Here is a 16,293-nt window from a genome sequence, read left to right on the forward strand (position 1 = left end):
GGTGTTCAAAGCGTTCATACTAATATTACTACCAGCATGCAAATAAGATTCCATAGGTTTTTTAATTTTCGTATCAAACAATCCATGTTTTAAATCAGGAAATAGCAATAGAAGCTCATTTTTGTCCATTATGCCAAACTAGTGTAAACAAGAAACAAAAAGATGCAATTGCAGGATCTAAAGGAAATAGCTTCGAGTACTTACAATAGCGGAAATAGCTTAGTAGCCGAGATCCGGAGTGTGAGTACCTTTTACCTTTCCTCCCGGCAACGGCGCGAGAAAATAGCTTGATGTCTACGTTCCCCCTCCTTTCCTCAGACATGTGTTGGGCCTCCAAGAGCAGAGGTTTGTAGAACAGCAGCAAGTTTTCCCTTAAGTGGATCACCCAAGGTTTATCGAACTCAGGGAGGAAGAGGTCAAAGATATCCCTCTCATGCAACCCTGCAACCACAAAGCAAGAAGTCTCTTGTGTCCCCAACACACCTAATAGGTGCACTAGTTCGGCGAAGAGATAGTGAAATACAGGTGGTATGAATAAGTATGAGCAGTAGCAACGGTGCCAGAAAATAGCTTGCTGGCGTGTAGTTGATGGTGGTAGTATTGCAGCAGTAGTAACACAGTGAAACAGTAAACAAGCAGTAGTAACGCAGCAGTATTTAGGAACAAGGCCTAGGGATTAGACTTTCACTAGTGGACACTCTCAACATTGATCACATAACAGAATAGATAAATGCATACTCTACACTTTTGTTGGATGATGAACACATTGCGTAGGATTACACGAACCCTCAATGCCGGAGTTAACAAGCTCCACAATTACTGTTCATATTTTAGTAACCTTGTAGTGTAAGATAGATCAACAGACTAAACCAAGTACTAACATAGCATGCACACTGTCACCTTCATGCATATGTAGGAGGAATAGATCACATCAATATTATCATAGCAATAGTTAACTTCGCAATCTACAAGAGATCATGATCATAGCATAAACCAAGTACTAACACGGTGCACACACTGTCACCTTTACACACGTGCAGGAGGAATAAAACTACTTTAATAACCTTGCTAGAGTAGCACATAGATAAATTGTGATACAAAACTCATATGAATCTCAATCATGTAAAGCAGCTCATGAGATTATTGTATTGAGGTACATGGGAGAGAGATGAACCACATAGCTACCGGTACAGCCCCGAGCCTCGATGGAGAACTACTCCCTCCTCATGGGAGCAGCAGCGGTGATGAAGATGGCGGTGGAGATGGCAGCGGTGTCGATGGAGAAGCCTTCCGGGGGCACTTCCCCGCTCCGGCGGCGTGCCGGAACAGAGACTCCTGTCCCCCAGATCTTGGCTTCGCGATGGCGGCGGCTCTGGAAGGTTTCTGTGGTTTTCGTCGAACGTATCAGGGTTTTCGATCCAGGGGCTTTATATAGGCGAAGAGGCGGCGAAGGAGGGTCGAAGGGGCGATGACACCATAGGGCGGCGCGGCCAGGGCCTGGGCCGCGCTGGCCTATGGTCTGGGGGCCGTGCCCCCTCTGGTCCTTCCCGGGTGTTCTGGATGCTTCCGGTGAAAATAGGAACTTGGGCGTTGATTTCGTCCGATTCCGAGAATATTTCGTTACTAGGATTTCTGAAACCAAAAACAGCAGAAAACAGGAACTGGCACTTCGGCATCTTGTTAATAGGTTAGTTCCAGAAAATGCACGAATATGACATAAAGTGTGCATAAAACATGTAGATAACATCAATAATGTGGCATGGAACATAAGAAATTATCGATACGTCGGAGACGTATCAGGCGTTGATTTCGTCCAATTCCGAGAATATTTCCTTACTAGGATTTCTGAAACCAAAAACAGCAGAAAACAGCAACTGGCTCTTCGGCATCTTGTTAATAGGTTAGTGCCGGAAAATGCATAAATATGACATAAAGTATGCATAAAATATGTAGATATCATCAATAATGTGGCATGGAACATAAGAAATTATCGATACGTCGGAGACGTATCAGCATCCCCAAGCTTAGTTTCTGCTCGTCCCGAGCAGGTAAACGATAACAAAGATAATTTCTGGAGTGACATGCCATCATAACCTTGATCATACTATTGTAAGCATATGTAATGAATGCAGCGATCCAAACAATGGTAATGCAATGAGTAAACAACTGAATCATATAGCAAAGACTTTTCATGAATAGTACTTCAAGACAAGCATCAATAAGTCTTGCATAAGAGTTAACTCATAAAGCAATAATTCATAGTAGAGGTATTGAAGCAACACAAAGAAAGATTAAGTTTCAGCGGTTGCTTTCAACTTGTAACATGTATATCTCATGGATATTGTCAACATAGAGTAATATAACAAGTGCAATATGCAAGTATGTAGGAATCAATGCACAGTTCACACAAGTGTTTGCTTCTTGAGGTGGAGAGAAATAGGTGAACTGACTCAACAATAAAAGTAAAAGAAAGGTCCTTCAAAGAGGAAAGCATCGATTGCTATATTTGTGCTAGAGCTTTGATTTTGAAAACAAGAAACAATTTTGTCAACGGTAGTAATAAAGCATATATGTCATGTAAATTATATCTTACAAGTTGCAAGCCTCATGCATAGTATACTAATAGTGCCCGCACCTTGTCCTAATTAGCTCGGATTACCTGGATTATCATCGCAATGCACATGTTTTAACCAAGTGTCACAAAGGGGTACCTCTATGCCGCCTGTACAAAGGTCTAAGGAGAAAGCTCGCATCGGATTTCTCGCTATTGATTATTCTCAACTTAGACATCCATACCGGGACAACATAGACAACAGATAATGGACTCCTCTTTAATGCATAAGCATGTAGCAACAATTAATTTTCTCATATGAGATTGAGGATATTTGTCCAAAACTGAAACTTCCACCATGGATCATGGCTTTAGTTAGCGGCCCAATGTTCTTCTCTAACATTATGCAATGCTCTAACCATTTTAGTGGTAAATCTCCCTTACTTCAGACAAGATGAACATGCATAGCAACTCACATGATATTCAACAAAGAGTAGTTGATGGCGTCCCCAGGAACACGGTTATCGCACAACAAGCAACTTAATAAGAGATAAAGTGCATAAGTACATATTCAATACCACAATAGTTTTTAGGCTATTTGTCCCATGAGCTATATATTGCAAAGGTGAAGAATAGAAATTTTAAAGGTAGCACTCAAGCAATTTACTTTGGAATGGCGGGGAAATACCATGTAGTAGGTAGGTATGGTGGACACAAATGGCATAGTGGTTGGCTCAAGGATTTTGGATGCATGAGAAGTATTCCCTCTCGATACAAGGTTTAGGCTAGCAAGGTTTATTTGAAACAAACATAAGGATGAACCGGTGCAGCAAAACTCACATAAAAGACATATTGTAAACATTATAAGACTCTACACCGTCTTCCTTGTTGTTCAAACTCAATACTAGAAATTATCTAGACCTTAGAGAGACCAATTATGCAAACCAAATTTTAGCAAGCTCTATGTATTTCTTCATTAATAGGTGCAAAGTATATGATGCAAGAGCTTAAACATGAGCACAACAATTGCCAAGTATCACATTATCCAAGACATTTTAGCAATTACTACATGTATCATTTTCCAATTCCAACCATATAACAATTTAACGAAGAAGAAACTTTCGCCATGAATACTATGAGTAAAGCCTAAGGACATACTTGTCCATATGTAATAGCGGAGCGTGTCTCTCTCCCACACAATGAATGCTAGGATCCATTTTATTAAAACAAAACGAAAACAAAAACAAACAGACGCTCCAAGCAAAGTACATAAGATGTGATGGAATAAAAATATAGTTTCACTAGAGGAACCTGATAATGTTGTCGATGAAGAAGGGGATGCCTTGGGCATCCCCAAGCTTAGACGCTTGAGTCTTCTTGATATATGCAGGGGTGAACCACCGGGGCATCCCCAAGCTTAGAGCGTTCACTCTCCTTGATCATATTGTATCATCTCCCTCTCTTGATCCTTGAAAACTTCCTCCACACCAAACTCAAAACAACTCATTAGAGGGTTAGTGCGCAATTAAAATATACATGTTCAGAGGTGACATAATTATTCTTAACACTTCTGGATATTGCACAAAGCTACTGAAAGTCAATGGAATCGAAAAATCCATCAAGCATAGCAAAACAGGCAATGCGAAATAAAAGGCAGAATCTGTCAAAACAGAACAGTTCGTAAAGACGAATTTTATTGAGGCATCAGACTTGCTCAAATGAAAATTCTCAAATTGAATGAAAGTTGCGTACATATCTGAGGATCACTCACGTAAATTGGCATAATTTTCTGAGTTACCTACAGAGAATTTGGCCCAGATTCGTGACAGCAAAGAAATCTGTTTCTGCGCAGTAATCCAAATCTAGTATGAACCTTACTATCAATGACTTTACTTAGCACAACAATGCACAAAACTAAGATAAGGAGAGGTTGCTACAGTAGTAACAACTTCCAAGACTCAAATATAAAATAAAAATACTGTAGTAAAAACATGGGTTAACCTTACTATCAATGACTTTACTTGGCACAACAATGCACAAAACTAAGATAAGGAGAGGTTGCTACAGTAGTAACAACTTCCAAGACTCAAATATAAAATAAAAGTACTGTAGTAAAAACATGGGTTGTCTCCCATAAGCGCTTTTCTTTAACGCCTTTCAGCTAGGCACAGAAAGTGTGTATCAAGTGTTATCGAAAGACGGAGCATCTACAGCGGGGTGTGGAGTTTTCTCAACCATGCATAGTATTTTGGATACATAAGTTTCAGCGGCTCCCTTTTCATTAGTCTTGGGCTTGCTACTCTCATCAAACAAATTTTCAGGAACAAGCCAAGCATAGTTATTTTCTAGTGCCTCATGCATTGCTAGGAGCTTACAGGGTATCGGTGCTTTAATCTCCCCACCATCATTAACATTATTAGTGTACTTAATTCTATCCATATCCATCTTTTCAAGTGTTCTTTTAAAATCGGTGATCATGCCAAGCCTATCATGCTTACTAAAAACTTTTCTAGCTTCTTTAGCTATATCCGCAAATTCTCGCACTAAGACATTTAGAACAAAATCTCTCTTCCCTCCCCTCTCCATATCAGAAAGTGTAAGAAACATGTGTTGTATCATGGGGTTGAGACTAATAAATCTAGCTTCCAACATGCGTACCAAACAAACAGAGGCATCTTCATAAGTAGGGACAACTTTTGCAAGAGGTATATCTTTAAGATCTTCATGCATACTAACGTGGGTGAAAAATTCTTCTATATTATCTCTTCCAATTATAGACCCTTGTCCCACAGGTATATCTTTTACAGTGAAATTAAAAGGAAACATGTTGAAATAAGTAAATGCAAGTAACAAATTTTTTTGTGTTTTTAATATGGAGATTGCAAACAAGACAGTAAATAAAGTAAAGCTAGCAACTAATTTTTTTTGTGTTTTAGTGCAGCAAACAAAGTAGTAAATAAAATAAAGCAAGACAAAAACAAAGTAAAGAGATTGGGATGTGGAGACTCCCCTTGCAGCGTGTCTTGATCTCCCCGGCAACGGCGCCAGAAAAAGAGCTGTTGCCGTGGGAGTTGGCAATCTCTGGGGTGTAACTTCTCTTTAGTTCCCCGGCAACGGCGCCAGAAAAAGAGCTTGATACGCGTACAGCACGCGTCCGCTGGGAACCCCAAGAGGAAAGTGTGATGCGTACAACGGCAAGTTTTCCCTCAGTAAGAAACCAAGGTTTATCGAACCAGTAGGAGCCAAGAAGCACGTTGAAGGTTGATGGCGGCGAGATGTAGTGCGGCGCAACACCAGGGATTCCGGCGCCAACGTGGAACCTGCACAACACAACCAAAGTACTTTGCCCCAACGAAACAGTGAGGTTGTCAATCTCACCGGCTTGCTGTAACAAAGGATTAGATGTATAGTGTGGATGATGATTGTTTGCAGAGAACAGTAGAACAAGTATTGCAGCAGATTGTATTCAATGTAAAGGAATGGACCGGGGTCCACAGTTCACTAGAGGTGTCTCTCCCATAAGATAAATAGCATGTTGGGTGAACAAATTACTGTTGGGCAATTGACAAATAGAGAGGGCATGACAATGCACATACATGATATGATGAGTATTGTGAGATTTAATTGGGCATTACGACAAAGTACATAGACCGCTATCCAGCATGCATCTATGCCTAAAAAGTCCACCTTCAGGTTATCATCCGAACCCCTTCCAGTATTAAGTTGCAAACAACAGAGACACTTGCAGTAACTATGGTGCGTCATTCAATCAAGAACTACATCCTCGGACATAGCATCACTGTTTTATCCCTAGTGGCAACAGCACATCCATAACCTTAGGGGCTTCGGGCACTCCCCCCGATTCACGGAGACATGAACCCACTATCGAGCATAAATACTCCCTGTTGGAGTTACAAGCATCAACTTGGCCAAAGCATCTACTAGTAACGGAGAGCATGCAAGATCATAAACAACACATAGATTGATAATCAACATAACGTAGTATTCTCTATCCATCGGATCCCAACAAACACAACATATAGCATTACAGATAGATGATCTTGATCATGTTAGGCAGCTCACAAGATCCGACAATGAAGCATAATGAGGAGAAGACAACCATCTAGCTACTGCTATGGACCCATAGTCCAGGGGTGAACTACTCACTCATCACTCCGGAGGCGACCATGGCGGTGTAGAGTCCTCCGGGAGATGATTCCCCTCTCCGGCAGGGTGCCGGAGGCGATCTCCTGAATCCCCCGAGATGGGATTGGCGGCGGCGGCGTCTCTGGAAGGTTTTCCGTATCGTGGCTCTCGGTACTGGGGGTTTCGCGACGAAGACTATTTGTAGGTGGAAGGGCAGAGTCGGGAGAGTCACGAGGGGCCCACACGCTAGGCCGGCGCGGCCAGGGCTTGGGCCGCGCCGCCCTAGTGTGGCGCCGCCTCGTGGCCCCACTTCGTCTTCTCTTCGGTCTTCTGGAAGCTTCGTGGCAAAATAGGCCCCTGGGCGTTGATTTCGTCCAATTCCGAGAATATTTCCTTACTAGGATTTCTGAAACCAAAAACAGCAGAAAACAGCAACTGGCTCTTCGGCATCTTGTTAATAGGTTAGTGCCGGAAAATGCATAAATATGACATAAAGTATGCATAAAACATGTAGATATCATCAATAATGTGGCATGGAACATAAGAAATTATCGATACGTCGGAGACGTATCACTCCTCCAATGTTGCATACCTCGGTAGCTGTTGTTGGAGTAGCCATTGACCTGATATTGACAGACTCTCCATGAGCTGTAGTTTCCTCAAACCCGTCCGTGGAACACCACATACCACTAGCATGACATAAGAAGAAGTTATCGATCACAACCATGAAGCAATTCAGAAAAGAGCAATAGAACAACAGAAGTGTGGACAACAAATCTATTATATATTAAAAGTAGATTACGGGCTAACCAGAAAAAAGATAAAAAGCTAGAAATTCCCACAATAATTAGAAACATCCGACCATTTATTTGGTACACCAAAAATCTACAGCCATTAGATTAGACGTACGTGAAAAATTACCCATCTATGCCATTACAACAGGAATAACCTATAATGTATCTCTCACCGTTTTCTTTTATTTCCCCCCTTTTCTCCACAACGCGGCCGCCGCCTCCAGGATCAAGGCGTCTTGGATATTGACACCCAGCAGCTAAGGCGCGTACATCTCAAACCCCAATCTGGTCTCTTCTGCTCGAATTGCTGATCGCTTGGTTGATTTCTTGGTTACCATCTTCAATGCCGGATAATTTCTTTATCCCTGCATGGCCGATCGTCGTTTGGTTGATTGCTTGGTTACCATCTTCAATGCCGGATAATTTCTTTATCCCTGCATGGTGCATGGCCAATCGTGATATGTTCTGCTCGAATTGCCAATCGTTTGGTTCCCGGATCGTTTCTTGATCTCTGCACGGCAGATCGTTCCGTTGCCGCCCTCAATGTCGGATCATTCGTCTAAGCTAGGAGTGCACTAGCTAATGCATTACCATGTGCATGTGGGAGGCATGCACCGTCAATTATACATGCTGAAATTCCATTCTATCTGGTAGCTCAGGTATCAAGTCAGAATCGTGACCCTTAAAGATGGCAGGTGGTATTTATGCATTATTCTAATCTAAAAGGGGTTCCTGAAATCCTTAATAGGCCCCAAACGAAGTAAGCATGGAAGCATCCATGGCCAAATATGCCTCAGGAGAGCGAGCCGATCACCATGAGCATGAAGCAGATTAGGTCCATCATCACCTGCAGCATCAGAAGTAGATCATCCACTCCTCCATTATAATCTATATACACTGCAGTGATCCAGCGCGTGAACTACGGCTCACATACCTGCGCCTCCTCGATCCGCTCAGGAGCAGATTAATCAGGTGCGTGATCAGCTGCGGTATCTACTCTTCTATTATAATTTACATATACTTACTTTGCAGACGCACAATCTACAATTTCCGGTCAACTTGATCTGTACCCTTCTCTACACATGACTTGCTTGGTTGATGTTGTCTATGGCAAATTTTGGTACTATTAATAACTTAGGTTAGGGTACCAATTCTGGTAGAAAACCAAGCATGAAATTCTATCACTATTATCAGTTCTGGCATCGAACACCTTATTTACCAGATTGAAATTCTCAACTAAAAATTTGCAAATGGCAATAAATCAATCTTTGTTTTTTGAAGATCCAGGCATGAGCTCTGCAAAATAGCAGTAACATAAATAAGAGTTAAGTGGAGTTTTTAGTTTGTACAAGAAATATTATGGCTACATAGACATGAAATGTAATCCAACACTTAATTGCAGATTTTTTCACATTTATAAGATAGGAACTCCTATAAGTATTAGTACAGATGGAATCAACTTTATGGTTTCTATACATTTTGAGAGCAAAAATACCACTGTTTACCAGTGGATCAAACATCAGTTATTCAGGGTGCAGAAGTTACATGTCTTAACTCGATTGTTTTTCAATCTTCTAGACAGTTCATAGCATCATTTCCCGATCTGGAGAGCTACACCACTTCACTGATATCAGGGGGAACAATATGTAGGCGCTCAAGGAGACAAGAACATGATTTAAGGTGATGGCACCGGCAGCCGCAAGGAGAAAATTGATGATGTACTACTTCCTGGTAAATTAGTCCACTTCATTTTATCTGGTACATATCAGGATATTTAGAGACGCTAATGCATCTCTGAGTAAAATCCCCCTGTTTATTGTCAGACTAGAGAAGAGCAACTAAAATTTCTTGCAGTATCATGATACTGCTGATATATAACACATTATTATCTCAGCATAAGAGGATCAACACATCCCAGTAGGCTGGATGTCAAACACAAATTTTTATGAAGCTACAATGTTTTTATAAAGCTACAAATTTTTATAAAGCTACAATGTTACATCCATTTTTTCCTGAGCAAATAGCACCGTGGTGATTGGGACCTGCTGGCATTCTCATCTCAGTTCTTGCGCACACTATGGTTATGATGGTTGTCTCATAGATTGATGGGATGAGGATCCAATGGCAAACAAGAGTATCAACGTGAACAATACGTAGGCGCTCAAGGAGGCAACATGATCAGAGGTGACAGCCAGCAGCGGCCACAAGGAGAAAAATGATGATGTACTACTTCTTGGTAAAGTGCCCCCTCCATGTTTTCTGGTACGTGTCAGAATATTTAGAATACGTTAATGCATCACTGAATAAAATTTCTCGGTTTAGTGTCAGATTAGAGAAGAGCACCTAGAAGTTCTTGATGTATCAGGATACTGCTGATATAGAACACAATTTTATCTGAACATACAAGGACCAAGACATCCCAGTAGGCTGGATTTCACACGCAGATTAAATTGTCAAGCTGCAATGCTACGTCCATTTTTTCCTGAGGAAATAGCGCCGTGGTGATTGGGAGCAGCTGGCATTCTCATCTCAGTTCTCACGTGCACTATGGTCATGATGGTCATCTCGGAGATTGATGAGATAAGGCTCCAATTGCAAACAAAATATGCTTTGAGGATCTCAGCATAATTCTAAGGGATATATTAAGGCATAAAAATGAAAACAGCAGCCAGAGACCATCCGGTAGAATGACAATGGTTCTAGGAGGGGACTTCCGCAAGATACGTCCAGTTCTACCAAAGGAAATAAGGCAAAACATAGTCACTTTATCAATTTAAAGGACATATTTGACAGATGATATAACAGAGAAACAAATGGTAGCAAAATTTGCGGACTGGATTCTCAAAATTTACGATGAAACAAACACATCAGCAGAAGGTGAAGAATTGATAAAAATACCAAGTGACATACTACTGACAGAAAGGAAATGATCCAAAAAAGGTAATCGTACAAAACATCTAACCAAATTTGAGGAAGAGGTACTGCCAACAAGAATTCTTAGAAGAGCGGGCAATCTCATGTTCTAGGAACAAAATAGTCTGGGAGATAAATGAATATATAATGGATCAACTTATATACTGGTGAAGAGAAAACTTATCTAAACTGTGATACAATATGCAAATCAACAACCTTAAATGGTGAAACAAGATATGCTACACCCAAAGGAATTTCTAAATAGAATAACGTTCCCTCGAATCCCAAGTCATGAGCTAAAACTAAAAGTAGGTCTACGAGTGATGCTCGCCTTTCCAAAATATATAATGATAGATGAAACTTTTTAAAAGCCTGAAAAAAAATTTCAAATAAAATTCATGCCGTATATATATACACTTACAAGTTGATGCACTATATGGTAGCATGGATATGATCTACTACTCTACCAAAATAAAAGAAACATGCATCCTAATTTGATGTAATAAGCATGAAAAACATTACTTCCTTTAATTATAGTGGGATTGGACAACTGTACCACTGACCTCTGAAAGAGGATTACTAATATTGAAAATTGTGTATATTTATGTATGATATTATGATATGAGAAAAAAACTAAATGGGCCAACAAATTGTATAACTATAGAAATCATTTACTTTCCGAGATAACTTAATGAGAAACTAATTCTATGGTGCAGGATGGAATGGAAAAAAAGTTATGATCTATGTATACAGATGACCTGATGACGAAAACTCCCTGAAACTAGGAGCACAATATGAAGACGAATCTAAGATTGAATCAAATCAATAATATGAGAGGAAGAAGAGAGAACATAGCATCGTCTGATATCACAATAGAGTGTATTGGTACTTCCAATGCAGAACCGAAGTAGAAAAAAGTGCAGGCTGATACTAATGCATGACAGCGTCCTAGATGATTCAAAAGAACAGTACGCACCAGGACCTCTCTCTCTTCTCCAAGTAGACGGCCGAACACCTGCGCCGCCAGCCCCTCGCACGCCTGGCCAGACCCAAGATCCATGACCCTCTTCAGCCCGGAGGTCCGCCATGCTACTCCAACAACAATACATCTTCCATTTGTAGATTTATGGGCGAGGGAGAATATGAGCAAGTTGATTTAGGTGGATTCGTAAGACAAGCGGAGACAACCAGATTTAGTGGAATCCTGTGAGCGGAGGCAACCAGATTTGGAGACAAGCGGTGGAAAAAAAAGAAAGAAGAAGTAAAATGGAGCAATGGGGAAAAATGAGGATGTCTCACTGAAAGGAATTCAAGAATATAATATTATAATTTATTTTTATAACAACCCAATTAATTCCAAAGTAAGAAACCGTCCAATAAATAATGCACGAGACACGCAAACACATGAATTTCGGGGGGGGGGGGGGGGGGTGTAAGTGAGCTATTTCAAAGCATCTAGAAAGATATATACGAAAAATTATTATCCATAATATTTAGGACCAGATTTATGTATAAAAGATTTTTAAAAATAATAGTCCCTCTAATCCATAATAAGTTTTGTAGATTTAGTACTAAATATTAATTTAGTATTAATTTAGTATAACTTTATACTAACTTCGTAAAACTTACTATGGATCGGGGGCATACAAAGAAATTGAATAGTAAATTATACATTGGGTTAGATATATTTAAAGAATTATAACTAACTCAAAAATATTATAAGGTTAGTACTTATCTTCATACCAAGCTCTACTAAAAATTAAATTAATTGAAAATATTAGTACTTGAACATGAAATCTTAGAGTTTAGATAAACGCCTACGATTTCTTTTAGGTCATTCAGAAATGACTCCGCTCTATAAATCATATAATGAATTTTATAGACCATCAAGATGTGGGGTGGGCATGCGCGGGCTATAATAGTAGAAGAACAACTAAGTACTAATTTACAAATACATATGGGTTATATTCAATAATTACAAATAATTCGAAAACATTACAAGGTTAGTACTTATCTTCATATCAAACTCTACTAAAAATAAAATTGAATAAAAATATTTGTACTTTAAACACGCCATCCTATAATTAGATAAATGCCTACTTTTTTAGATCATTGAAAAATTACTCCATAAGAAATTTTACGGACCATCAAGATGTCGCCTGCGCATGAGCGCGGGCCACTGTGCTAGTGATAAACTAACAGGGGCATGCATGATCATTCCAAAAGTGGATCATAAGTTCATCCTACACTACCGTGGTGCCATCCTACCACCACAACAAAAGTGGGTGCCATCCTAACACCGCAAGTTCACCATCACCTGAGGGGTTAGTATATACCACCTCATCGTAGCTACAAAAGGGGTCCATCAAATGGTTTTCATCCCTAGCTACTGTCAGAATTTACATCATCATCATCATCATCATCATCATCATCATCATCATCATCATCATCATCATCATCATCACCAGCTCCATACATGCATCCCTGAACCACCCCCTCAAGGGCAACACTACACCATTGAGTGGTACTTGCCAAGTTAGTTCCTCAGCCAGAGGACGCGGTGTGGCTCGATCATGCCGACGAAGCTGGAACCCTGGGCTTGTGGTCGACGAGGTGGCTCAAGGCGGCCATGAGATCATCCTCGGCGAAGCCAAGCATGTCCATGACCGCATTGTACAGTTCATGGTGCATGTCCGTGGGCTTGTTTTCCCTGATGGCATGTGCGATGTCCTTCACAGCAACAATCATGTTGGTGAAGGCCACCAGCTCGTCGTCGGCGAAGGCGCCTCTCTTCCTCTTGCCGGTGCTCACCTTCTCAGGTGTGTCGGTGATACGTCCCCGACGTATCCATAATTTCTGTCATTCCATGCTTGTTTTATGACAATACTTACATGTTTTGCTTGCACTTTATGATGTTTTTATGCGTTTTCCGGAACTAACCTATTAACAAGATGCCACAGTGCCAGTTCCTGTTTTCTGCTGTTTTTGGTTCCAGAAAGGCTGTTCGGGCAATATTCTCGGAATTGGACGAAATCAACGCCAAACCTCCTATTTTTCCCGGAAGGCTCCAGAACACCGAAGAAGAGTCGGAGAGGGGCCAGGGGGCCACCACACCACATGGCGGCGCGGGCCAGGCCTTGGCCGCGCCGGCCTAGGGTGTGGCGCCCCCAGGTGCCCCCCTGCGCCGCCTCTTCGCCTATAAAAGCCCTTTCGACCTAAAAACGCAGTACCAATTGACGAAACTCCAGAAAGACTCCAGGGGCGCCGCCACCGTCGCGAAACTCCAATTCGGGGGACAGAACTCTGTCCCGGCACCCTGCCGGGACGGGGATGTGCCCCCGGAAGCCATCTCCATCAACGCCACCGCCTCCGCCATGCTCCGTGAGTAGTTCCCCCATGGACTACGGGTTCTAGCAGTAGCTAGTCGGTATTCTCTCCTCCATGTACCTCAATACAATGATCTCATGAGCTGCCTTACATGATTGAGATTCATCTGATGTAATCGGTGTTGTGTTTGTTGGGATCCGATGGATGATACATTATGATTAGTCTATCTATAAAGTTTGTGAAGTTATTGTTGCTGCAATCTTGTTATGCTTAATACTTGTCACTAGGGCCCGAGTGGCATGATCTTAGATTTAAGCTCTATACTTATTGCTTAGATTGTATCTACAAGTTGTATGCACATGTCGCTGTCCGGAACCAAAGGCCCCGAAGTGACAGAAATCGGGACAACCGGAGGAGATGGCGGTGATGTGAGGGACACATGTTTTCACGGAGTGTTAATGCTTTGCTCCGGTACTCTATTAAAAGGAGTACCTTAATATCCAGTAGTTTCCCTTGAGGCCCGGCTGCCACCGGCTGGTAGGACAAAAGATGTTGTGCAAGTTTCTCATTGCGAGCACGTACGACTATATACGGAAAACATGCCTACATAATTAATAATCCAGATGTTCTATCTTAATGCTTTGAATCCTATCAATTGCCCAACTGTAATTTGTTCACCCAACACTTGTCACTTATTGGAGAGTTACCACTAGTGTAGATCGCTGGGAACCCCGGTCCATCTCTCATTATTATATACTTGTTCTATATGTCATTGGAAGTAGTATCAACTATTTTCTGGTGCTATTGCTCTCATATTGCTATTACTGCTGCTGTGTTACTGTTACTACTGCTCTCATATCACTACTACTTTCACATCACCCCTGTTACTAGTGTTTTTCAGTGTGCAAATTTGAATTGACAACTCAGTTGTTAAGGCTTATAAGTATTCTTTACCTCCCCTTGTGTCGAATCAATAAATTTGGGTTTTACTTCCCTCGAAGACTATCGCGATCCCCTATACTTGTGGGTCATCAAGACTGTTTTCTGGCGCCGTTGCCGGGGAGGCATAGTTCTACTCATAAGTTCACCTGGGGAGTACACTTTACCTCTCTCTCTGTTTTATTTTATTTTGTTTTGCTTAGTTTACTTTTGTCTAGTTTATTTGTGCTTAGTTTATTTCTGTCTAGTATTATTTTGCGTAGTTTACTTTTGCTTAGTTTATTTTTGTCTTGTTTTATTTGTCTCATATACCCAAAAATCCATAAAAATTTGAAAAACCAAAAAATTAAAAACTGCTGTTATGGGAGAACCTACAACCTACTTGGAGCTTATAGAATGTTATAATAATTATAGAGAATCAAGAACTGGTAAAATAATGAGTGCTATGATAGAGAAATTAAATACAATTGCTAGAATCTTGCTTAAACGCCATGATATAAACTGTTGCTCTCAACAGGATACTAAACATCTTAAATTTCAATGTGGCTTTAGTGAGGAATTTTTTATTAAGAACTATAACCGGAATTGCTATATTCATTATGGGTTCGAAGAGGTAGAACAATTTGTCTTATTTATGGGAGCCTCTGAGATAGAATCCTTCATGGTTGAGAATTATGAAACTTGTGCTATTTGTAAGGACCTTAAAGATTATGTCTCTACTATCCTTAATTCTTGCATAGAATGCTACAGTAGGAATCCTTATATCCTTGATTATAAAGAGAGACACATTAATGCACAAGAATGCACTCACAATTTGCAGGAACCGGTGGAAGAAGAAATTGATGAACCTGAAAGCTCATTGGATGAAAAAGAGGAGGAAATTGATGAACCTGAATGCTCATTGGATGAAAAAGAAGAGGAGAGCGACGAACAAAAGGAGGAAGAATAGATTAGCTACCCATGCCAACCTTCTAATGAGAGTAACTCTTTATCTCTTACACTATTTGATTGTCCTCCATGCTTACCGAAAGAGGTTGAATGTTATGTTCCTGTGGATTCTCTTGAAATATTCCCTATGAGTAAAACTTGTGAGAATAATTATGCTACTGTTATTTATGATAATCCATGCTACTTTGATAAATCTTATGATAATGCTTTGTTTGTGCCTCGATGTCGAAATGCATGGTACTAAAGAATTTTGCTTAGCAAATGTTTATGATAAAGCTCTAGATGATGGTCCTATGTTACTTGATACTATTAATTGTACTACTAATGAAAATGGGATTGGAGAGTCCTTGACTTATTCTATGAGTCCCATATCTCTTGAGATTGATCAACTACCTTGTTATATTATTAATAAAAGTAAGTTTGAAAGTTTTTATTCCACTATTCTTGAACTTGATAAAAATTATGTGTTTGGAAATCATGAGAAGCATGCTGCATGTGATAGTTATATTGTTGAGTTTGTTCATGAAGCTACTGAAAATTATTATGAGAGAGTAAAATATGGTAGTAGAAATTTTCATGGTACTAATACACCTCTCTATATGCTGAAATTGTTGAAATTACACTTGTTCTATCTTCCTATGCTTGTTACTTTGCTTTTCATGAACTTGTTTATTT

This window comes from Lolium perenne, chromosome 7 (genome assembly GCF_019359855.2).
Source record: "Lolium perenne isolate Kyuss_39 chromosome 7, Kyuss_2.0, whole genome shotgun sequence".
In the NCBI taxonomy this organism is placed as follows: Eukaryota; Viridiplantae; Streptophyta; class Magnoliopsida; order Poales; family Poaceae; genus Lolium; species Lolium perenne.